The sequence below is a fragment of the Penaeus vannamei genome, chromosome 7 (genome assembly GCF_042767895.1).
Source record: "Penaeus vannamei isolate JL-2024 chromosome 7, ASM4276789v1, whole genome shotgun sequence".
NCBI lineage: Eukaryota > Metazoa > Arthropoda > Malacostraca > Decapoda > Penaeidae > Penaeus > Penaeus vannamei.
Window position 1 is genome coordinate 41,865,850 of NC_091555.1, and position 25,000 is coordinate 41,890,849.

Sequence of the window (25,000 nt, forward strand, 5' to 3'; positions counted from 1 at the left end):
CTCTCTCTCTCTCTCTCTCTCTCTCTCTCACACACACACACACACACACACACACACACACACACACACACACACACACAGACACACACACACACACACACACACACACACACACACGCTCACCCAACACGAGCACACGCGCACACCGGCGCAGCGATCAGATAATGCATGTTTTACGACCATGAGAGCTCTGTGCGGCGGAGATAATACCAGATATCATGGTATTCCTGCCACAACTGTGAGGCTACGAGGCTCTCCCTTGTCCCTCTCCTCTCCCATTCCTCTCCTTCTCTCTCTCTCTTCTCTCTATTCATTCTTCTCCCATTCCTTTCCCTCTCCTCTCTCTTTCCTCTCTCGTTGCTTTCTCATTTCTCTCCCTCTACCTCTCTCTCTCCTCTCCCATTCCTCTCCTTCCCTTCTCTCTCTCTCTCCTCTTCCATTCTTCTTCCTGTACCTCTCTTTCTCCTCTCTTTCTCCTCTCTCGTTCCTTACCCATTCCTCTCCCATTTCTCTCCCTCAACCTCTCCCTCTCCTCTCTCTCTCTCTCCTCTCCCTCTACCTCCCCTCTACCTCCCCTCTACCTCTCTCTCTCCTCTCCCATTCCTCTCCCATTCCTCTCCCTCTCCCTCTCCTCTCTCTCTCTCATCTTCTCTTCTTCTCTTCTCCCTTCCATCTGCGTCCCTTCGCCGGCCATTTTACGTGCGTGTGTTTGGGAGAGGGGGAGATGAGGGAGGAGAATGAGGGGAGAGAGAGGGGAGGGGAGACGACCGAGGCAGAGGAGAGGAGAGGAGGGTGAGGGGAGAGAGAGGGATAGATGATAGGAGGCGGTCGAGGGAGAAGACTCGAGGGAGACGAGGAGGGTGAAGAGGGGAGATAGGCGACTGAAGAAGAGGAAAAGGGAGGAGCGAAGGCCGAGGGAGGGGGAGAGGAGGGCGAAGAGGGGAAATAGACGACCGAAGAAGAGGGAAAGGGAGGAGCGAAGGCCGAGGGAGAGGGAAGTGTGGGGGCGGCCAAGGGAGAGGGGAAGTGGGGGGCCGAGGGAGAGGACTTGAGGGAGACGAGGAGGGCGAAGAGGGGAAATAGACGACCGAAGAAGAGGGAAAGGGAGGAGCGAAGGCCGAGGGAGAGGGGAAAGGGGAGGGCCAAGGGAGGGGGAGGGCCGAGGGAGAGGAGCGAGCGGCCAGAGCGAGCGGGGAACTTGCCATCTCCGCCAGATAGTGTGTGGCATCTCGACCGCCCCTCCCGCCATCTTGCCAGGCGTCCGCTTGGGGTGAGGGGAGAGGGGGGTGGGGGGAGGAGGAGGAGGGGATTTTCGAGGGAGATATGGGAGAATTTTGGAAAGCTGCGCCATCTTTTTTTTCTAATTTTGTATACCCTTGTACTCGTTGATGATTTGTTGGGTTGCTCTGGTATTCGCGGAAATGTCGATGCAGGATACGAAATATGGCGGCTCAGGCTAAATCGCATCACGATCCTCCCCCTCCTCTTCCTCTTTCTCCTCCTCCTCCTCCTCCTCTTTCTCCTCCTTTTCCTCCTCCCCCTTCTCCTCCTCCTCCTCCTCTTCCTCCTCCTCCTCCTCCACCTCCGCCGCCTCCTCCTCCTCTTCCTCCATCCTGTTCTCCTTTCCCCTTCCTTTCTCTCTCTTCTTTCCCCGGCCTTGGTATTCCCTCCTCCCTCCTCTTCCTAGCGCCCTCGCTCCCTCCTGCTGCACCCATCCACACATTTCCTACCCTTCCTCCTCCCTCCTCCTCGCTCCCTCCTCCCGCGCCCTTCCTCGTCTTTCCTACTCCTCCTCCTTTCTCCTCCCTCCTCCGCGCTCCATCCTCCTGTACTCCTCCTCCTCTTTCCTACCGGCCCCTCGTCTGTTCTTCCCACCAACCTTCCTCTTTTCCCTTCGACCTCCCTCTCCTCCTCCCTCCTTCCTCCTGCACTCCTCCCTCTCTTCCACCTTTCCCTCCCTTTCTCCCCTCCTCTCTCCCTTTCTCCCCTCCTCTCTCCCTCCCTCTCTTCCCCTCCTCCCTCCCTCTATCTCCCTTTCTCCCCTCCTCCCTCCTCCCTCCCTCTCTTCCCTCCTCCCTCCCTCTCTTCCCTCCTCCTTACCTCTCCCATTTACCCCCCTCATCCACCTTCCTCCTCTCTCCTCTCTTCCCTCCTCCCTCCCTTTCTCCCCTCCTCTCTCCCTTTCTCCCCTCCTCTCTCCCTCCCTCTCTTCCCCCGACCTGTGTGTCTACCTGTGCCGGGTCAAAATCAATAGCCAGGCTCCTCTGCATCATGGCGAGGAGAAGCGTCCCCTCCGCTGCCCCTCGCTACGGCAGGAGGCTCTGCGGGTACTCGGCGTGATGCGAGAGGGGGGAGGGAAGGAGGGAAGGGGGTAGGGGGGATTTAAGGATGAAAAGAGAGAGAGGGAGGGGGGGGAGTGATAGAAGAGAGAGAGAGAGAGGGGGGGGATTGAGGAGAGAGAGCGGGGGATTTAAGGATGAAGAGAGAGAGAGAGAGAGAGAGAGAGAGAGAGAGAGGGGTGATTGAAGAGAGGAAGGAGAAAGAAGGATGGGGACGAAGAGAGAGAGAGAGGGAGGGGAAAGGTGGGGGATAGAGAGAGAGAGAAGTGTGAGTGAATGAGTAAGCGCGTGTAAAAAGAGAGCAGATGGAAGAAGAAGGAAAGAGTGAAGGGACAGAGGGAGAGAGATAGAGAGAGGAGGGAAAAGAAAGAGGGGGAGAGAAGGTAGTTGGGGAGAAGAAGAGGGAGAGAGACAGAGACAGGCACAAAGAGAGACGTTCTGTTCTGTATTCTTTCTTCTTGGCAAGAGACTGACAAGCGAATGAATAGTCTAGAGTAAGAGGACAAAAAAAAACAGAAGAAGAAGAAGCAGTAATAGAACTAGAAGTACAAGAAGGAGACGAAGCAGAGGCAGAGGGAGCTGGCCGAGCTGCGAGGCAGATGCGGGGAGTGAAGAAGGAGTGATGCACAGGTATTGATCTGACGGAGGCACTGTGGCTGCACCATCACCTGGCGCTGGCACTGCAATGGCCAGCATCACCTCTTCCTGGAAGGTCATTCAGAACGCCACAATGCAGTGAAAAAAACAACGATGTGAGGGCCATTGTTAGCTTTATGAGCCAATTTTTCTTCTATTATTTATTTTCTGGTTCAAAATCAAAATACATCAAAGTTAAGCCTCGTTCTTTTATCTCCCTTGAATTGTTCCCTCCCCCCCTCCACCCCTCCCCCGTGGAAGGGTGACGTGCTGATAACGCTTATCGATTCGCCACGGAAGTCAGTCTGTCAGCCAGCGTCTTGGTCTCCTGTGCCCTTCGTCACACTTTTTCTCTCTCTTTTTTTTCTTTTTTTCTGAAAGATAATTCTTCGAGAGGCCACGTAAGGCGATCTTCGTGACGGGGATCAGCGGTGAAGAGAAGGAGGAGGAGGAGGAGGGGAGAAAAAGAAGAAGAAGAAAGAGGAGGTAGAGAAGGGGAAAGAGAAGAAAGGGGGACGGCAGAAAGTACGAGAAGAAAGAGAGCGACGGTAGAAAGTACGAGAAGAGTAGAGGTGCCTTGTGAAGGTGTGTGGCGATCTACAGATAGGTGGAGGGAGAGGTTTTAGACCGTGCCTTCGGAGGGAAGTAGAGGGGGGAAAGGAGAGAGAAAGGAGGAGAACGGGGCGACAAGACAAAGAAGAGAAGCTCCCGTCCCCACAGTGGCGATGCCGAAGTCAGAAGCCTTCGAAAGGGCCAGATCAGCCAATCGTGGGCCATCTCGCCGGTATCGACCAATGAGGACGGCGGCATCTCCTCTTGGAAGACCAATGACAAGCCGAGTGCGTCTCTCCTATTAACCAATCACGTCGAAGATAAAGGAAAACATGTCCCAGACACGTCCATGTGTAAAAAGCCGAGGAGAAGACGCGGGAGGACATTGAACTGGGGATAGAGAAAGAAGGTGAAGGAAAGAAAGAGGGGAAGGGAGCGGGAATAATAATAAAACAAAAGCGAAAAGAAAGAAAGAAGAAAAAAAAAGTTAGGAAAGCAGGGGGAAAGAAACTAGTCAAAAAACAGAAGAAAAATGAAAGAAAGAGAGAGGGGAGAGAGAGAGAGAGCAGGTGACAAGGGTGTCTTGGGGCTCGAGTTTATCTTGTGTAGAGTCTTGTAGAGTTCGTGTATCGTGTGTCAGACAAGAAGCAGTTGGAGGACTTTGCGCAGCATTTTTGTGCCGCGACGAAGCAAGACATAAGACGGGAGGAGGGGGAGGGGGAGTGGAGAGGGCGGTGTCAGGGTATAAGGGGGACAGGGAGATGGGAGAGGGGGTATAAGGGGGAGAGGAGAAGGAGTATAAGGGGGGATAGGGATAGGGAGAGGGGAGAGGGGGATACACGAGGCTGTAAAGTAGGATGGGGAGAGGTTACATGTGGAGGGAGGGAGAGAGAGAGAGAGAGAGAGGGGGGGGGGGGTATGCGGTTGCAAAGAGTGGTGTAAGTCACGTCCATTGTCAACTCATTCGTATTACGTAAAAAAATAATAATAAGAAAAAAAACACAAGTAAACAAAGTTCTTCAAAGTTCATTTACAGGAAAAAAATAGATAAAAGTTTCGATGATCTGCGCGTGCAGAAGTCGACCGAAAAAAAAAACAGATGTGAAACTTGTTCGTTTTATGTTCTCCGTGTTCGTATTATTCGCTTTTACGTAATTCCGAGAATCTGAACGCGGGAAAGCGGTCTCTGATAATGCCGATTGAATTGGATTTTTATCTTTTATTTTCATTACGTGCGGTTGTTGTTGTTTTCGTATACTTGTCATTATTGTTTATCTCGGGAGCCATTATTACTGTTGATAGGATTGTTTCGTCATCATTATTTTCGTCTATTTCTGTTGATGTTATTTTCATTATTATTAATGTTGTCTTGTTGCTGTTATTGTTAGTGTTCTTATTCATTTTATTGTTATTATTATCATTATTATTGTTATTATTATCATTATCATCACTATTATTGTTATTATTATCATTATCATCATTATTATTGTCCTTATTATCATTATCATCATTATTATTGTCCTTATTATCATTATCATCATTATTGTTATTGTCATGATTATCATAATTATTATATCATTATCATCATCATTATTATCGTCATTGACTCCCCAGGACAAGAACGCCTAAAGGGGGGGGGACCGCTCTACCCAAGGCATATTTACAGGATTATCATTATTGGTGTTTTTATCACCGTTTTCGGTATTATCATCTTCGTCATCAAAATCGTCGTTGACAGTATATGCATAAATGTGTGTGTGTATATTTCATAGATATAGATAGATTGGTAACTAGATTGATAGATAGATAGATAGATAGTTATATAAACACATCCATATATCTATATATATATATATATATATATATATATATATATATATATATATATATATATATACACACAGAGTGAGAGAGAGGGAGAGAGAGAGAGAGAGAGAGAGAGAGAGAGAGAGAGAGAGAGAGAGAGAGAGAGAGAGAGAGAGAGAGAGAGAGAGAGAGAGAGAATCCCCTTCCTCTCGCTGCTTTCCTTCGCCGCGTCCCTTCCACCCGCTCCCCCTCCCTCCAGTTGTGTCAGAGGGGTCATCAGTGCCGGTTCTTCTCCCCTCCCTCCCTCCCTCCCTCCCTCCTCCCTCCTCCCCCTTCCCCTCCCCCACGGCCCCCTTCCCCAATGTAGGGCTTCCGGTGGTTCGCTTGCCTCGGATTCTGTGTCCTAGGGAGCGGGGGGTGGGGAAGCCCAGGGGGAGGGGGGAGGAAGGGGTTGATGCAGAATGTGCCAAGTCCCCCCGGTGCGTTTTTGTGCCTTAAGGTCGATCGAGACCAGGGTTGGCCGGGGAGAACTCGACCGTATGGAGGAAGCTGGCGAAGAGGACGCGCCAAGATAATCTGCATGGGGGGTCGACAGCGATTGGGTGGGGAGGGCGAGTAGGGGGTGGAAGGGAGAGGGGGTGGAAAGAGGTGAGGAAAGCGGAGGGAGAGAGAGGGGGAGAGAGAGAGGAGAGAGAGAGAGAGGGAGGGAGGAGGGAGAGAAAGGAGGGAGGGTGGAAAAGTTGGACGAATGTAAATCAAGGAAGGAGGAGTGGTAGGCTAGGAAGAGGGGAGGAATGAGGGACAAGCGATAAGGAGAGGAGGAGGATGGGGAGAAAGGAAGGGAGGAAGGAGGCGAGGAAGTGAGGGGAGGGAGGAAAGAAAAAAAATACCTCGAGCGGAAATCCGCGAGAAAGGGGCAAGAGAAGGAAAGAGTAAGAAAGGCCGAGAGAGAGAGAGAGAGAGAGAGAGAGAGAGAGAGAGAGAGAGAGAAAGAAAGACAAAAAGCGCGAGAGAGACAGACAGACAGAGACAGACAGAGAGAGAGAGAGAGAGAGAGATAAAGAGAGCCAACCAGAACGAGAGGAAGACAGAAGTGGGTCTTCCGCCGCGCTGAGACAGTACGCCTCGCCCAAAAGGAGTCACAGGCGAATCTGCGTTACGAGCGAGGAGTCACGATCTCCACAAGGAACAGCTTACATCCTGGGTCTTCGCGGCGCCGTCCTCTTCGCTGCGGTGTTCGCTATGAGGTGTTCGTTGAGCGCGGTCAAGAATGCGGTCTTCGTTAATAGTGTTTTTCTTTTTTCCTTTCCTTTCTTTCTTTCTTTATTTATTTATTCGAGGGATGGGGGTGTGATTTATTTATTTGTTTGTTTGTTTATATAATTATTTATTTATTTATTCGAGGGAAGGGAGATGTTGAATTCTTTCTTTCTTTCTCTCTCTTTCTTTCTTTATTCGAGGGAGAGGAGGATGCGGTGAAAAAGATGAAAGCGTGTAATTAGAATGAAATAAATTTTTGATGCGTTTAAGTAGATGCAAAAGGAATGAATATTCGTAAATGCAATTGCGAATGGCATGATTTTTTTTTATTTTATTTATTTATTTATTTTTTTTTATTGTCACTGTTCTTGTGATTGGGGCGGATCAAGGCTTTATTTTGTCATCATTATTTTTAGACGTTATCTCATTAGATTTCTCCGTTTTTAATTGTTATTGTTCTTTTATTTTTATTTATAATTTTTATGGGGGGGGGAGGGTGTTTCTTATCATGAACATATTTTTTTATATATTTGTTTACCTATTGTTATCATCATTTCCATCATTATTTTTGTTGTTATTGATTTTATCATTGGTATTATTTTCATTATTGTTTGTTGGTATCATTACCATTGTCGTCATTATTGTTATTATGACTATTGCCATTATCATCATTATAATTATTGTTGTCAATATCATTATCATAATCAATATTATTAATCATTATTATTATTGTCGCCATTATTGTTATCATGATAATTATGATGATATTGGTTATGATAACGGTTATGATAGCCATTGTTATTATTCTCATTACCATCATCATCATCATCATCGTTATTATTATTATCATCATCATCATCATCATCATCATCATCATCATCATCGTTATTATTATTATCATCATCATCATCATCATTATCATTATCATCATTATTATCATCATTATACCCTTAACACTCCTACTACTGATACTACTGCTTCTGAAGTTACTGGCGCCTGCTATCACATACACAATCATATATTATCTCTACCGTGGTTCGGTGGCGAAATTTACCTCTTTCTCTCCCTCGCCCTCTCTCTCCCTCCCTCCCTCCCCCGCCCTCTCTCTCTCTCTCTCTCTCTCTCTCTCTCTCTCTCTCTCTCTCTCTCTCTCTCTCTCTCTCTCTCTCTCTCTCTCTCTCTCTCTCCCCCTCAATTTCTCTCTCTCTCTCTTCCCTCCCTCTCTTCCTTCCTCCCCCTCCCTCTCTCCTCCCTCCCTCCCTTATTCCCTCCCTCCCTCCCTCTTCCCTCCTCCCCCTCCCTCCCTCCCTCCATTCCCTCCTCCCTGTTTCCCTCTCTATCTCCCTCCCTCCCTCTCTCTCTCCTTCTCCCTCCCTTCCCCCTCCCTCCCTCCTCCCCATCTCCCTCCCTGCCTCTCCTTTATTTCCTCTCGCCTCCGCCGCGACGCGTGACTAAGCGAAAGTGGCGAAGGAATCAATAAAAGCTGTAAATTACCGGCAGATAATTATGAATATTAATAAGGTGTTCGGGTGGTCGGTCAAGCAGGGAGATATATATGTATGGGGATTTGTTATGGGCTTGCGGGCGGGCGGGAAAGGGAGGGCGGGCGTGGAACTTTGCGGGTGGGTTGGTCGGGAAGGGAGGGCGGGCGTGGAACTTTGCGGGGAGATGAGCGTCGAGGTTTCTCTGGGTGGGCGGGAATGCGAGTTCGGGCGGGGGGGGGGCGGGGGGGGGAAGAGGTGGATGCTAAAGACGGATGGTGGATGGGCGGGAGGGTTTCGAAAAGTGGGTTTGCAGTGGTGGGCGGCCATAAAAAAAATAATAATGATAATAAAATTAATAAATAAATAAAGTTTCTGGCTGTGCGGGCGGACGGGCGTGAGAGTCAGATCAGGTGGGAGAACAGGTGAGCGCTTAAGAGCCCCCTCTCCCCCCCTCCCCTCCCTCCCCCTCCCACTCCTCCCCTCCTCCCCGGACCCCCACTCTCCCATCCTCCCTTCCTCCCTCCCTCCCTCCCCTTCCCCCCCTCCTCCCGGACCCCTCTCATGGCGTTGGTGGCGGAGTGACATGGGTGTTGCTTTTACAGCTGGCCGATCAATAAGCTCCAGCGAACCCACCTGCCCCCTGTCCCCTACTCCCTGCCCCCTGTCCCTTGCTCCCTGTCCCTGGCTCCCTGTACCCTATCCCGTGCCCCCTGCCCCTTGCTCCCTGTCCCCTGTAACCTGTCCCGTGGCTTCTGTCCCATGTCCCCTGTCCCCTCCTGTCCCTGTCCCTTGCCCTCTTCCCCCTGTCCCGTGCCACCAATCCTCTGTTCTCTGTCTCCTGTCCCCTGTCCCTTGCCCTCTGCACCCTGTCCCCAGTCCTCTGCTCCCTGTCCCGTGCCCCCCAGTCCCTTGCCCTCTGCACCCTGTCCTCTGTCTCCTGTCCCGTGCCCCCAGTCCTCTGCCCCCTGTCCCCTGCCCTCTGCCCTCTGCACCCTACTCTCTGCTCCCTGTCCCAGCCCCATACCTTCTGCTCCCTCCTCCCTTCTGCCTTCTTTCATCCCCCTGATCCCGACCTCCTTTGCTCCCTCCTTCCCTTCTCCTTACTTTCCTCCTCTTCTCCCTTCCTCTTACTCTCTGCCCATGACCCCTTCCGTTCTTCCCTTCCTCTGTTCTCTCCTTTCTTTCTACCTTCTCCTGCCTCCTTTCTTCCCTCTCGTCCCATGCCTTCCGTATCCTTCGCTGTCACTCCGTTATTCTTCTTTCATTAATTCCCTTCCTCCTTCCTCTTCTCTTTCCTCCTTACTTCCTATTTTTCCGTTACTCCTTCCTCCTCTCTTCTTGTGATTCTTTTTCCCCCCCTGTCTCCTGATCTACTGTTCTTTTTTTACCTCTTTTCTCCCCCCTCCTCTGCTCCCTTCCGCCCCCTCTCTCTCTCACTCTCTCTCTCTCTCTCCCCTTCTCTCTCTCCCTCCCTCTCCCTCTCCTTCTTCCTCTCCTTCTCCCTCTCTCTCTTCTTGTCCCCCTACAGCCTCTTTCCTTCTCTCTCCCTCTCCCTCCCTCTCCCTCTCTGTCTCCTTGTCCCCCTACAGCCTCTTTCCTTCTCTCTCCCTCTCCCTCCCTCTCCCTCTCTGTCTCCTTGTCCCCCTACAGCCTCTTTCATTCTCTCTCTCTCCCTCCCTCCCCTTCTCCTTCTCCCTCTCTACCACCGGGGCTTCACAGGGTGATTCACGCCCTGTGGGAGCGGGGGGCGGGGGGCGGGGGGGGGGGGATTTCGAAGCTGAGGGATTTCGCAGCAAGTCTTAACGGGAGGAAGGCTCTCAAGAATCGAGGCAAGGATTTCTGCGTCTTGGCTGTTAGTCGGTCATTGGTCGGTCAGTCGGTCGGTCGCTGCTGGGTCGGTGGGTCGTTAGTCGGTCGCTGGTGGGTCGGTAGGTCGTTAGTCGGTCACTGGTGGGTCGGTTGGTTGTTAGTCGGGTATTGGTCGGTTGATGGTGGATTGATAGGGTATTGGTAGGTCATCGGTCGGTTAGTCGGTCAGTCGGTGGGTTGTTAGTTGGGTATTGGTCGGTCAATGGTGGGTCGTTAGTCGGTCAGTCGATCGGTCGCTGGTAGTCGGTGGGTTGTTAATTGAGTAGTGGTCGGTGGATGGTGGACTGATAGGTGATTGGTCGGTCAGTCGGTGGATAAGTTGATCTAGTAATGTTCTGTCATTGGTTAACTGATAGGTCATAGGGTAGGTCACTGCTAGGTCACAGGTTACTGCCGGGTCACTGGTCGGTCGCCGGTCACTGGAAACTCGGTTATCGGTCACTGGTCATTGGTCGGTTAGTCGGTCGATCGGGAAGAAGGAAGTGAAAAGGGAAGGGACAAGACGGAGAGTTTTTCCGTTTATATCAGAGTTTTTTCGTTCTTTCTTTCTTTTCATTTCCTTTCTTTCTTTCTTTCTTTTCATTTCCTTTCTTTCTTTTACGCTTTTCAAATGGAGAAAAGAGCGTAGAGTGCTGCAGGAGATAGGCAATTTGGGATAAACAAGCGACGAAAAAAGATAAACAAAGCAGAGAGAATATCTATTTTTGTTTGTTTGTTTTTTTCCGATTTGGCTTCGTGGTCCGGCTATGAATTCGGTCGTGAAGGCTCGATGAATTTCGACATTTTACTTTATTATCTTTATTATTTATCTGTTTTTTTTATGATATTGGTATTATTATAGTATCATCATCATTATTATTATCACTGTTATTATTGTTATTTTTATTATTATTCTGTTATAATTATTATCATTGGTATTTTTATTGTTACCATCATCATTATTATTATCATTGTTATTTTTGTTATTATTTTTATTAGGTTATAATCATTATCATTATTATCATTGTTATTTTTGTTATTATTTTTATTAGGTTATAATCATTATCATTATTATCATTGTTATTTTTTAAATTATTTTTATTAGGTTATAATCATTATCATTATTATTATTATTATCATTTCTATTAGTATCATCACAATTTTCTTTATTCCTAGTATCAAAGATCATAAAACTATTACCGCACCTTCATCGCTATTGTCTACCTCCTCACCAATATTATCGCTATTCCCCACCTCCCACCTTTATCCTCCCTTCCCTTCCATCTCCCACCTTTATCCTCCCTTCCCTTCCATCTCCCACCTTTATCCTCCCTTCCCTTCCCTTCCCCCATCTCCCACCTTTATCCTCCCTTCCCTTCTCTTCCCCCACCTCCCACCTTTATCCTCCCTTCCCTTCTTCCATCTCCCACCTTTATCCTCCCTTCCCTTCCCCCACCTCCCACCTTTATCCTCCCTTCCCTTCCCACCTCCCACCTTTATCCTCCCTTCCCACCTCCCACCTTTATCCTCCCTTCCCCCACCTCCCACCTTTATCCTCCCTTCCCTTCCCCCATCTCCCACCTTTATCCTCCCTTCCCTCCCCTCCCTTCCCTTCCCCCATCTCCCACCTTTATCCTCCCTTCCCTCCCCCACCTCCCACCTTTATCCTCCCTTCCCTTCCCCCACCTCCCACCTTTATCCTCCCTTCCCTTCCCCCTCCCTTCCCTTCCCCCTCCCTTCCCTTCCCCATCTCCCACCTTTATTCTCCTTCCCTTCCCCCACCTCCCACCTTTATCCTCCCTTCCCTTCCCCCACCTCCCACCTTTATCCTCCCTTCCCTTCCCCCTCCCTTCCCTTCCCCCATCTCCCACCTTTATCCTCCCTTCCCTCTTCCCCTCCCTTCCCTTCCCCCCCACCTCCCACCTTTATCCTCCCTTCCCTTCCCCACCTCCCATCTTTATCCTCCCTTCCCTTCTCCCACCTCCCCACCTTTATCCTCCCTTCCCTTCCCTTCCCCCACCTCCCACCTTTATCCTCCCTTCCCTCCCCCTCCCTTCCCTTCCCCCATCTCCCACCTTTATCCTCCCTTCCCTTCCCCCTCCTTCCCTTCCCCCATCTCCCACCTTTATCCTCCCTTCCGTCCCCCCACCTCCCACCTTTATCCTCCCTTCCCTTCCTTCCCCCATCTCCCACCTTTATCCTCCCTTCCCTTCCCCTCCCTTCCCTTCCCCCACCTCCCACCTTTATCCTCCCTTCCCTTCCCCCATCTCCCACCTTTATCCTCCCTTCCCTTCCCCCACCTCCCACCTTTATCCTCCCTTCCTTCCCCCTCCCTTCCCTTCCCCCTCCCTTCCCTTCCCCCATCTCCCACCTTTATTCTCCCTTCCCTTCCCCCACCTCCCACCTTTATCCTCCCTTCCCCTTCCCCCACCTCCCACCTTTATCCTCCCTTCCCTTCCCCCACCTCCCACCTTTATCCTCCCTTCCCTTCCCCCTCCCTTCCCTTCCCCCATCTCCCACCTTTATCCTCCCTTCCTTCCCCCACCTCCCACCTTTATCCTCCCTTCCCTTCCCCCACCTCCCATCTTTATCCTCCCTTCCCTTCTCCCACCTCCACCTTTATCCTCCCTTCCCTTCCTTCCCTTCCCCCATCTCCCACCTTTATCCTCCCTTCCCTTCCCCCTCCCTTCCCTTCCCCCATCTCCCACCTTTATCCTCCCTTCCGTCCTTCCACCTCCCACCTTTATCCTCCCTTCCCTTCCCTTCCCCCATCTCCCACCTTTATCATCCTCTCGCTTCTCCCTCCCTTCCCTTCCCCCATCTCCCACCTTTATCCTCCCTTCCCTTCCCCCATCTCCCACCTTTATCCTCCCTTCCCTTCCCCCCATCTCCCACCTTTATCCTCCTTCCCTTCCCCCATCTCCCACCTTTATCCTCCCTTTCCTCCCCCTCCCTTCCCTTCCCCTCCCTTCCCTTCCCTTCCCACCTTTATCCTCCCTTCCCTTCCCTTCCCCCATCTCCCACCTTTATCCTCCCTTCCCTTCCCCCTTCCCTTCCCTTCCCCCATCTCCCACCCTTTATCCTCCCTTCCCTTCCCCCATCTCCCACCTTTATCCTCCCTTCCCTTCCCCACCTCCCACCTTTATCCTCCCTCCTTCCCACCTTTATCCTCCCCCTTCCCTCCCTTCCCTTCCTTCCCCCATCCTCCCACCTTTATCCTCCCTTCCCTTCCTCCTTCCTTCCCCACCTTTATCCTCCTTCCCTTTCCATCTCTCCCTTCCCTTCCCCTCCCTTCCCTTCCCCCATCTCCCACCTTTATCCTCCCTTCCCTTCCCCCATCCCTTCCCTTCCCCCACCTCCCACCTTTATCCTCCCTTCCCTTCCCCCATCTCCCATCTTTATCCTCCCTTCCCTTCCTTCCCCCATCTCCCACCTTTATCCTCCCTTCCCTTCCCTTCCCCCATCTCCCACCTTTATCCTCCCTTCCCTTCCCCTCCCTTCCCTTCCCCCATCTCCCACCTTTATCCTCCCTTCCTTTTCCCCATCTCCACCTTTATCCTCCCTTCCCCTTCCCTTCCCCCATCTCCCACCTTTATCCTCCCTTCCCTTCCCTCCCTTCCCTTCCCCATCTCCCCACCTTTATCCTCCCTTCCCTTCCCCCATCTCCCACCTTTATCCTCCTTCCCTTCCCCCATCTCCCACCTTTATCCTCCTTCCCTTCCCCTCCTTCCTTTATCCTCTCCCTTCCCTTCCCCCACCTCCCACCTTTATCCTCCTTCCCTTCCCCCACCTCCCACCTTTATCCTCCTTCCCTTCCCCCATCTCCCACCTTTATCATCCTCTCGCTTCTCCCTCCCTTCCCTTCCCCCATCTCCCACCTTTATCCTCCCTTCCTCCCTCCTTCCCTTCCCCCATCTCCCACCTTTATCCTCCCTTCCCTTCCCCCTCCTTCCCTTCCCCCATCTCCCACCTTTATCCTCCCTTCCCCTTCCCCTCCCTTCCCTTCCCCCATCTCCCACCTTTATCCTCCCTTCCCTTCCCCCTCCCTTCCTTCCCCCATCCCCCACCTTTATCCTCCCTTCCCTTCCCCATCTCCCCACCTTTATCCTCCCTTCCCTTCCCCCTCCCTTCCCTTCCCCCATCCCCCACCTTTATCCTCCCTTCCCTTCCCCATCTCCCACCTTTATCCTCCCTTCCCTCCCCCACCTCCCACCTTTATCCTCCCTTCCCTTTCCCCCTCCCTTCCCCTTCCCCCACCTCCCACCTTTATCCTCCCTTCCCTTCCCTCCCTTCCCTTCCCCCACCTCCCACCTTTATCCTCCTTCCCTTCCCCCCTTCCCTTCCCCCATCTCCCCACCTTTATCCTCCCTTCCCTTCCCCCACCTCCCCACCTTTATCCTCCCTTCCCTTCCCCTTCCCTTTCCCCATCTCCCACCTTTATCCTCCCTTCCCTTCCCCCACCTCCCACCTTTATCCTCCCTTCCTTCCCCTCCACCTCCCACCTTTATCCTCCCTTCCCCTTCCCCCTTCCCTTCCCCCATCTCCCACCTTTATCCTCCCTTCCCTCCCCCACCTCCCACCTTTATCCTCCCTTCCCTTCCCCCACCTCCCACCTTTATCCTCCCTTCCCTCCCCCACCTCCCACCTTTATCCTCCCTTCCCTTCCCCCACCTCCCACCTTTATCCTCCCTTCCCTCCCCCACCTCCCACCTTTATCCTCCCTTCCCTCCCCCACCTCCCACCTTTATCCTCCCTTCCCTCCCCCACCTCCGGGCGAGTCACATCACCCAGAAATTCCGTGATCTCCGTTTATTTTCTCCCTGAGGAAAAACATTGTCCCCTCGCACGCACCCCGCTCATCCTCTGCCGCTGGCCATCTCCCCTCCTCCGCCCTCTGCCGTCCTCTGCTGTTCTCGCCTCGTCTCTCTCTCTTTTTCTCTTTCGTTGTGTGTGTGTGTGTGTGTCTTATTCGTTTTTTTTTCTTCTTCTTCTTCTCTGCCGTCCTCTGCTGTTCTCGCCTCGTCTCTCTCTCTTTTTCTCTTTCGTTTTTTTGCTTTTTGTGTGTGTGTTTGTGTGTATCTTATTCGTTTTTTTTTCTTCTTATTTGGTGGGGGATTTTCATTTTTTTTCGCTTGATTTCGTTTAGTTTCTTGTTTTTTTCTCTCTCTCTTTGGGTTTCGTTTTTTTTTTTTTTTTTTTTGCCTTCTCTTCTTTTTTTGTCTTTTTATTCGTGTTTTTTTTTTTTTTTTTTTTTGGGTGATGGGGGATTTTCAGGGCTTTTTATTTTATTTCGTTTGGTTTCTTGCTTTTTTCTCTCTTTTTTGCCTTCTCTTCTGATTTTTTTTCTTCGTTTCTGTACTCTGCTCTGTTCTGGTCTTCCTCTTTCGTTGTCTTTTTCTTTCTACCCTCGCGCTCACACCCCCACTCATCTTCCCTTGTTTCTTCCACCTTTTGCTCCGCCCCATCCCTGTCTTCTCCTCCTCTTACCCTCCCTACCTTCCCCTCTATCCACTCTACTCATCCTTCTATCTCTCCTCCTTCTTCATTCCTCTCCCCCTCCCCCTCCCCTCATTTTCTCCTATCTCTTCTATTTCCCCTCCTTTCTTCTCTCTTCTCTTCCCCTCCTTCTCTTATCTCTTCTCCTTTCCCTCCATCTCTTCTTTTCTCCCCTCTTCTCTTCTCTCTTCTCCCTTTCCTCCTCTTCTTCCCCCTCCTCTTCTCCCCCTCCTCCTCTTCTCCCCCCGCCTCCTCTTCTCCCCCTCCCCCTTCTCTTTTCTATTTCCCCACACATTCTCTTCTCTCTCTCTCCCTCCCCTACCTTTCTATAGGCAACCGCCCCCCCCCCTCCAACCTATACCTGTAACTACTCTTAATTAACAAGAGTCGCCCATCTGCACTTCTTGTAAAATGTAATTAACGTAAGGATTTTTGATTGTACTTCAGCTGATTATTTATTTCTGTACCTTTAGACATCCTGCATCCCAAGGTCATCCTGCTCTCTTGGTAATACTGCGTCCTTTTGGTTTTTGTTGTTTGTTTGTTTGGCTAAGGTATTCGCTGGAGCCTTTTTTGTTTGTTTGTTTGTCTGGTGTCTGGATTATTATTATTACTGTTATTTTTTTCTTTCTTTTTTTTCTTTTTTTTTTACCGTTTTGTTCTTCTCTTGTCCGGTCTTCTTTTTCTGAACTACTTTTCTTCTTCTTCTTTCTCTTTCTCGTATTCTAAAGTTTGTTCTCTCCATCGTCCTCTCCTCCATCTTCCGAATATTCCCTTTTCTTTCTACTTCCCTCTCTCTCTCATTATCTATCTCTCCGTCTCCATCACCATCACTCGATCTTCCTGTCCCTCCCTCAATCTCTCCCTTGCCCTGTTCGCCATCTCCAAAACATTGTTCTCCATCTCTCCATTTCACCTCCCTTCCAACTCCAACACATCCCTCTCTCCCTTTCGCCCCCTCCATCTCCAACACATCTGTTCACCCCCTCTCCCTCTCCTTCCCCGAACATCTGTCCTCCTAACCCCTCCCGCCTCTCGCTCTCCCTGCCTAGACGGGAGAAGGGAAGGGGAGGGGAGGGGGGGTCGAGAGGGCGGGGGAGGGGGGTGAACGGTGCTATCGGACAGACTCGCTCTAAAATTGCCTGGTTAATTTTGGTGATGGGACAGAGAAGTACTAATACGCGGGAGATGTGCGGCCACACCCAACCATCTCTCTCTCTCTCTCTCTCTCTCTCTCTCTCTCTCTCTCTCTCTCTCTCTCTCACTCTCTCTCTCTCTCTCTCTCTCTTCTCTCTCTCTCTCTCTCTCTCTCTCTCTCTCTCTCTCTCTCTCTCTCTCTCTCTCTCTCTCTTTCTCTTTCTCTTTCTCTTTCTCTCTCTCTCTCTCTCTCTCTCTCTCTCTCTCTCTCTCTCTCTCTCTCTCTCTCTCTCTCTCTCTCTCTCTCTCTCTCTCTCTCTCTCTCTCTCTCTCTATCTCTCTCTTTCTCTCTTTCTCTCTTTCTCTCAATCTCTCTCTTTCTATCTTTCTGTCTGTCTGTCTCTCAATCTCTGTCTCTCTCTCTCTCTCTCTCTCTCTCTCTCTCTTTCTCTCTCTCTCTCTCTCTCTCTCTCTCTCTCTCTCTCTCTCTCTCTCTCTCTCTCTCTCTCTCTCTCTCTCTCTCTCTCTCTCTCAATCTCTCTCTTTCTATCTCTCTGTCTGTCTGTCCGTCTGTCTCTCTCTCTCCCTATCTCTCTTTCTCTCTCTCTCTCTCTCTCTCTCTCTCTCTCTCTCTCTCTCTCTCTCTCTCTCTCTCTCTCTCTCTCTCTCTCTCTCTCTCTCTCTCTCTTAATCTCAATCTCAATCTCTCTATCTCCCTGTCTGTCTGTCTCTCAATCTTTCTCTCTCCCTATCTCTCACAATCTCTCTCTCTCTCTCTATCTATCTATCCATCTATCTATCTATCTATCTATCTATCTATCTATCTATCTATCTCTCTTTCTATCTCTCTGTCTCTCTCTCTCAATCTCTCTCTTTCTATCTCTCTGTCTGTCTCTCTCTCAATCTCTCTCTTTCTATCTTTCTGTCTGTCTGTCTGTCATTCTCTCTCTCTCTCTCTCTCTCCCTCTCTCTCTCTCTCTCTCTCTCTCTCTCTCTCTCTCTCTCTCTCTCTCTCTCTCTCTCTCTCTCTCTCTCTCTCTCTCTCTCTCTCTCTCTCTCTCTCTCTCTCTCTCTCTCTCTCTCTCTCTCTCTCTCTCTCTCTCTCTCTCTCTCTCTCTCTCTCTCTCTCTCTCTCTCTCTCTCTTTTACTCTTGCTCTCTATCTCTATCTCAATCCTTCTACTGCATTTTACCTAACCCTTCCTCTCCCCACCCTCATTCTCTCCCTTTCTCCTCATATCAATCCATCTATTTCATTCTCCCCTTCTTCCTCTCTTCTCTCCTACTCCTTCCCCTTCTATCATATCTCCCTCGTTTTCTCTCTCCCCTCTCTTTAATTGCCTTTTACTCATCTAGCCTCCCCCACCTCTCTCCCCACCTCGCCTCCCACCTCTCTCTCCCCCTTCCTCTCTCTCCCCCTTCCTTTCTCTCCCTCCCGCCTCTCTCTCCCCCCTTCCCTGCCTCTTCCCCCCTTCCTCCCCCTTCCCCCCTCCTCTTTCTCCCCTTCCTCCATTCCCCGCCTCTCCCCACCCTTCCTCTCCCCCCGCCTCTCCCCCTTCCTCTCTCCCCCACCTCCCCCCTCGCCTCTCTCTCCCCCCCCCACCCCACCCCCCGCCTCTCTCCACGGCGGGCATGATGTAAATGAACTTGGCTGAGGAGATGACTGCTGAGGTGAGCCACGCCCGTGCGAATGGGGAGGGGAAGAGGAGGAGGAGAGGAGAGGAGAAGAGGAGAGGAGAGGAGGAGAGGAGGAGGATGGGGACGAAGGGGAAGGAGAGGAGAGGAAGAGGATGGGAAGGGCGAGGGGAAGTGGGAGAAAGAAGGGAGGTAGAGGAGGAGGAGGAGGAGGAGGAAGGGGAAGTAGAGGAGAGGAGGAGGACGGGGAGATAGAGGAAGGAAAGGAGAGGAGAAGGACGAGGAGGAAGGGGAAGGAGAGGGAGAGGAGGAGGAGGAAGGAGGAGGAGGAGGAGGAGGAAGGGGAAGTAGAGGAGAGGAGGAGGACGAGGGAAGAAGGAGAGGAGAGGAGGACGAAGGGGAAAGAGTGGAGAGGAGGACACCGAGGAAGGAAAAATAAAGGATAGGTTGTGAGGGAGGAATGGGCAATAGCGAATAGGAAAGGCAGGGAAAGGAGGATAGGGTAGATGAGATGAAGAGGAAGAAGGAAGGGGAGGTAGAGGAGACGAGGAGGAGAAAAAGGATGAGAGAGGAGATGAAAGATAAAACGGAGGAAGAGAGGAAATGCAGAAGGTTGGGGAAGAGGATGGAAGTGGAGGAGGAAGAGTAGGTGGAGGGAAGTGAAGGAAGAAGAGGAGGAGGATATGGTGAAGGTGATTCTGGTACGGATGATGGAAGGAAGGGGAGAAAAAGAAATGAAAAATAGTAGTAGTAGTAGTAGTAGGAGGAGGAGGAGGAGGAGGAGGAGAAGGAGAAGGAGAAGGAGAAGGAGAAGAAGAAGAAGAAGAAGAAGAAGAAGAAGAAGAAGAAGAAGAAGAAGAAGAAGAAGAATGGGAGCGCAAAACTAAAATGAAGAGGAAGAACAGTTTTAAAAAACGAGAAGGAATGTAAAAAAAAAAAATTGAGATAGAAAAATGTAGATGGTGAAAGGAGAAAAAGAGAAAGTGATATATACAGAGAAGAAAGACTAACATAGAACACAACGAGGAAGAGGAGAAAGGCATAAAATTGAAAATGGTGGAAAAGGGGAACATTATTCGGTGGAAAATAAGCCACAGGGTTTTGTACCGCCATCATTCTTGATATTCTCGACTCACTCGCTCGCCTCCTGACACGGCCTGCCCTCCCTGGACCTCATCCCGGTGCGCTTTGGCTGATCAAGACCTCATTTTTGACTCATTCTTGACTCATTGACTCACTCTGACTCATCCTTGAATTACTCTTGACTCATTGACTCATTCTGACTCATCCTTGAATCACTCTTGACTCATTGACTCATTCTGACTTACCTTTGAATCACTCTTGACTCATTGACTCACTCTGACTCATCCTTGAATTACTCTTAACTCATTGACTCACTCTGACTCATCCTTGAATCACTCTTGACTCATTGACTCATTCTGACTTACCCTTGAATCACACTTGACTCATTGACTCATTCTGACTTACCCTTGAATCACACTTGACTCATTGACTCATTCTTGAATCACTCTTGACTCATTGATTCATTCTTGACTCATTGACTCACTCTGACTCATCCTTGAATCACTTTTGACTTATTGACTCACTCTGACTCATCCTTAAATTACTCTTGACTCATTGACTCACTATTGACTCATTCTGACTTACCCTTGAATCACTCTTGACTCATTGACTCATTCTTGACTCACTATTGAATCACTCTTGCCTCATTGAATCATGCTTGACTCACTATTGACTCATTCTTGACTCACTATTGACTCATCCTTCGCTCATTCTTGACTCATTCATAGCTCACTGACTCATAATAGATTACTTTTGACTCATCTAATTCCCCCGAAACTCACTCTTGACTCTCTCTGGCTCACTCTCAACTCATCCATTCCAGATTCACTCTTAACTCATTATAGTTCACTGGCTCACACTAGTTAACTCCTGACTCACCTGACTTACCTCGGGACGTGCTCCGACTTCCATGAATTCGCTTTTGCGCTCACTCTCGCCTCATTTGTGCCTCTCGCTTCATTTGTGCCTCTTAGTCGACTCATCCATGCCTCTTTCTCGCTTCATGCATGCCTCTTTCTCTCCTCATTCATGCCTCTCTCATCTCTTCCGTGCTTCTCTCACGTCATCTATGCCTCTTTCTCTCCTCATCCAAGCCTCTCTCATCTCATCCGTGCCTTTCTCGCTTCATCCATACCTCTTTCTCGCCTCACCCGTAACCTCTCTCGCCTCATCCATGCTTCTCTCTCGCTTCACTCATACTTCTCTCGCCTCACCCATATCTCTCTCTCGCTTCACCCATGCCTCTCTCTCGCTTCATGCATACCTCTCGCCTCACCCGTACCTCTCTCTCGCCTCATCCATACCTCCATCTCGCCTCACCCATGCCTCTCTCTCATCTCATCCACACCTCTCTCTCACTTCACCCATACCTCCTTCTCGCCTCACCCGTGCATCTCTCGCTTCCTTTATTGCCTCACCAAGCATCTAGCAAGAGGTTCCTTCCGCCCGCGACCCTCGAACGGGCCTATTGATCCCGCGCCCACGATCGCCGGGCATGCCACGGGGGGGGGCGGGGGGGGGGGGGGACTTAGGCCTATATAATTTCATGGGGCTTAGTTAGGCTTCTTGTGTGTTCGGTCGGGTCTCGCGGCTCGCATGTGGGTTTTTTATCGTTTTTTTGTAGGTTTTGGGTTTGGTTTGGTTTCTGTTTTTTTTTCTTTCTTTCTTTCTTTCTTTCTTTCTTTCGCCATGGTTCGTATTTGTTAGTATTTTGTTCATCTTTTTTTCGTCATTATTGGTGTTATCAGCATTATCATTATCAATCATCATTATCATTATCATTATCATTATCATCATCATCTTCATCGTCATCATTATCATCGTCATCGTCATTATCATCAGCATTTTGCTTATCACTGAATCACCATTTATTCTTTATTATCATGAGCATCACTTTTTCCGTCATTTTCATCTTTTTTTCTCTCTCTTCTTCCACCTCCTCCTCCGCCACTACCCCCTTCCCTATCCCTCTCCTCTTTCTCCTTTTCCTATCCTCCCCATCGCCCGCTTCTCCTCCTCTCCCCCTTCCGCCTCTCTCCCTCTTTTTTTATTCTCACCTGTCGCCCCCCCCACCCCCGCCTCCGCCCCCCGCCCTTGTCCTCTTACCCCCCCCCTTCTTCCCCCAAGCGTACAATAATCACCACTGGTTATTGACTTTTTCACTTGTGTGGAGGGGGTGGTAGGGGTGGTAGGGGAGGGGGTGGGATGAGGAGGGGAAGGTAGGGGTGGAGGTGGGGTGAGGAGGGGGAGGTAGAGGTGGGGTGAGGGGAGGTGTGAGAGGGGTGAGGTTGAGGGTGGGTGAGGGGTGAGGAAGGGGAGGGAGTGGGGGTGGGTGAGGGTGAGGAGGGGGAGGGTGGATGGGGTGGGGGGTGAAGTTGCCAGGCACGGTGTCCGAAGATTCCAAATTCATTGCTAAAAGTGGGGTGAATACAACTCTTTGGATTATTGGATATTTTATTTGGGTGAAAATGCGAAGTCATGCTTCTGGTCTCCCTTCTACCCCCCTCCCCCACCCCCACTCGTTCTCCTTCCCCTCCCTTTCATCCCCTTCCTTCTTCCATCTCGCCCTCCCTTCACTGTTTTTTTCCACTTCGTCCGACTATTTTTTTTCTCTCTTTCTCTCTTCTCTCCCTCTCTCTTTTCTCATTTGCTTCGTATTTTCTCTTTCTCATTCTCTTTTTCTTTCTTTCCTTGTATCCCCCTTTATCTTCCTCTCCCCCACCCGCTCCCCCCCCTTCTTCTCTCTCTCTCTCACTATTCCTCTCTATATCCCCGCTCTGTTCTTCCTTCTCTCACTCCTCCAGCCCTTCCTTTCTTCCCTCCTTCCTTCCTTCCTTCCTTCCATCCTTACTTCCTTCCTTTCTTACTTACCTGTCATTCTTTTCCCCTCGTTACCCCCCCCCCCCCCGCTGCCTCATCGTTCTCTCTCTCTCGCCCTCTACCTGTCCCTATTTCTCCCCTTCCCCTCCCCTTCTCACTCCTCCTCTACTTCGTCTACCTTCTCTTCCTCCTCTTCCTCCTCATCCACGTCCTTCTTCTCCTATTCCTACTCCTTCTCTTCCTCCTCCTCCTCCTCCTCTTCCTCCTCCTCTTTCAGATCCCCCTGCTCTTCTTTCCTCTTCCTCCTCCTCTTCTTCTTTTTCTTCTTCTTCTTTTTCCTCCTACTGATTCTCCTCCTCCTCCTACTGATCTTCCTCCTCCTCCTCCTCCTCCTCCTCCTCCTCCTCCTCCTCCTCCTCCTCCTCCTCCTCCTCCTCCTCCTCACCCTCATTCTCTTCCTCAAGCCCACGACTCGCAATCAACTTGTCCCGGACATGTTCACAAAGAATGAGTCAACGAAAGTCAGGGTCAGACAAGCAGGAGAAAAAATAATAAATGCATTTGGATAAGAAGAAAGAAAGAAGAAGAAAAAAAAACTATTCATATCAAAATGCATTTGGATAAAAAAATAAAAAAAAATAAAACGAAAAAACGTTTTCATATCAAAATGCATTTGGATAAGAAAAAAAAACGAAAAAAAACGCATTCATATCAACATTTTCATTAGCAAATTACGGAGCGTGTTTGCCCTTATTATCTCTGGCGTTATGTCACATGGCCGTGAGATTTGGCATTCGTTTTGAGGGCGGGTGTTTGTTTGTTTGTTTGTTTGTTTGTTTGAATTTTTTTATTGGTTGTTTGTTTTTCATGTTACTTTATAGCCCATTTATGTTTTTTTATGTAATAGTTGAGAGCCTATTTGTTTTTTGTTTTTATATAATAGTTAATTGCCCATATATATATATATATATATATATATATATATATATATATATATATATATATATATATATATATATATATACATATATATGTGTATATATATGCATATATGTATATGTATATATGTATATGTATACGTATATGTATATATGTATATATGTATATATGTATATGTATACGTATACGTATATGTATATGTATATGTATATGTATATGTATATGTATATATATATATATATATATATATATATATATATATATATATATATATATATATATATATATACATATACATATACATATACATATACATATACATATACATATACATATACATATACATATACATATATATATATATATATATATATATATATATATATATATATATATATATATTATTTGATAGCCAATTTATGTTTTTATTGTTTATTCTTATACTGATATCCCATTAATGTTTTTATTGTGTTTTTATATACATAGTTAAAAGCCCATTTACGTTTTCTTTATTATTGTTTATTCTTTATATTACTTAATAGCCCATTCGTTCGTGTGTCTGATTTAGTTTTTTTGCTTTTATCCGGATAAATATTTTTTGTCTCTTTGTTTGGCTGTCACTTTTATCTGTTATCTAATCGACGGTCGTTTATGTAAATTATGGAATGAAACATAAGATAAATGATATAGCATAAATCGCGCCCCGTTCTGCTATCGGGTCGGAACATGGTATAGCATAGCATAGCATAGGATGGGAGAGGTTAGCATAGCATAGAATTACGTTCCATTGTTTTGCATAGCAGAGCAGAGCATAAGTTGGCACAGCTTTCCATTCCATCGCATATCATGGCAGAGTACATCAGAGCATAGCAGAGCATAACATAGCGTGGCATAGCATAACATTCCATTCTATTGCGTAACATAGCATAGGACAACATAGCCTGGCATAGCATAGCATTCCGTCCCATCACATAACACAGCATATCATTCCACAGCATTCCATTCCATCGCATAACACAGCATAGGACAACATAACCCGACATAGCATAGCAATCAATCCCATCGCATAACACACCACAGCATGCATCACATCCCGCATCGCCGACGGGAGGGTCATGTTCCCCCGTTTTACGTTTTCCATTCACTTCGTCCGGCGCCTCCCGTGACACTTGCAAGGTCAGGGTAAATGACCTTCTCGGGGCGGCCGGAGACAGGTCGTGGCGCGCTGGCTTCCCTCCTACGGCTCGCTTGGGGATTTTTTGGGTTTGTGTCTCGTGTGTTTTATAGGATAGAGACTTGTATGATAAAATAAAGATTTTTTTTTTTTTTTTTTTTTGGGGGGGGGGTGTTTTTCGTTTTTTGGTTCTGTTTCTGTTTGTCTCTGTTTCTCTCTCTCTCTCTCTCTCTCTCTCTCTCTCTCTCTCTCTCTCTCTCTCTCTCTCTCTCTCTCTCTCTCTCTCTCTCTCTCTCTCTCTCTCTCTCTCTCTCTCACTCGCTCCCTCCCGCTCCCTCCTGCTCCCTCCTGTCGCTTTCTGACCGCGCCAGCCACTCCGGCCACTCCGCTGCCCTATTTCCCCTCTCTAATACCTGCCTGAGTCTCCTTCCCCTTCCCTCCCTTTATCAGCCTGTCCCTCCTCCTCTTTTCACAACCCTAACCTGATTCCCTCTCTCCCTCCCACTCCTCCTCCCTCTCCCTCTCTTCTACCCTCTTATGTGCAGCTCTCTCCATTCCTTGCCCCGCAGACGCCACCTCTTCTCCTCCCCTCTTTCTCTGTCGCTGTTTCTCCCCTCACCTGTCTCCGCACTCCTCCCCTCCCTCCCCTCCTCCTCCTCCCCACCTGCGCTGGCCACTCCGAGCGCTCTCCCTCTCTCTCTCTCCCCATCCCGGAGTGGGTGTGAGGGGCGCTGACTCAAGGGGGGGAGCCAGCAGTCCGCTTCCAGCCACCCGAGGGGACGGATCCCCTCG

General features: G+C 49.3%; 1 protein-coding gene across 2 annotated transcripts in view; it reads left to right on the forward strand.

Moving 5' to 3' along the window:
* Nucleotides 1-25,000, forward strand: part of peb (pebbled) — a 902,421-nt gene that overhangs the window by 707,741 nt on the left and 169,680 nt on the right. The window lies entirely within an intron of this gene.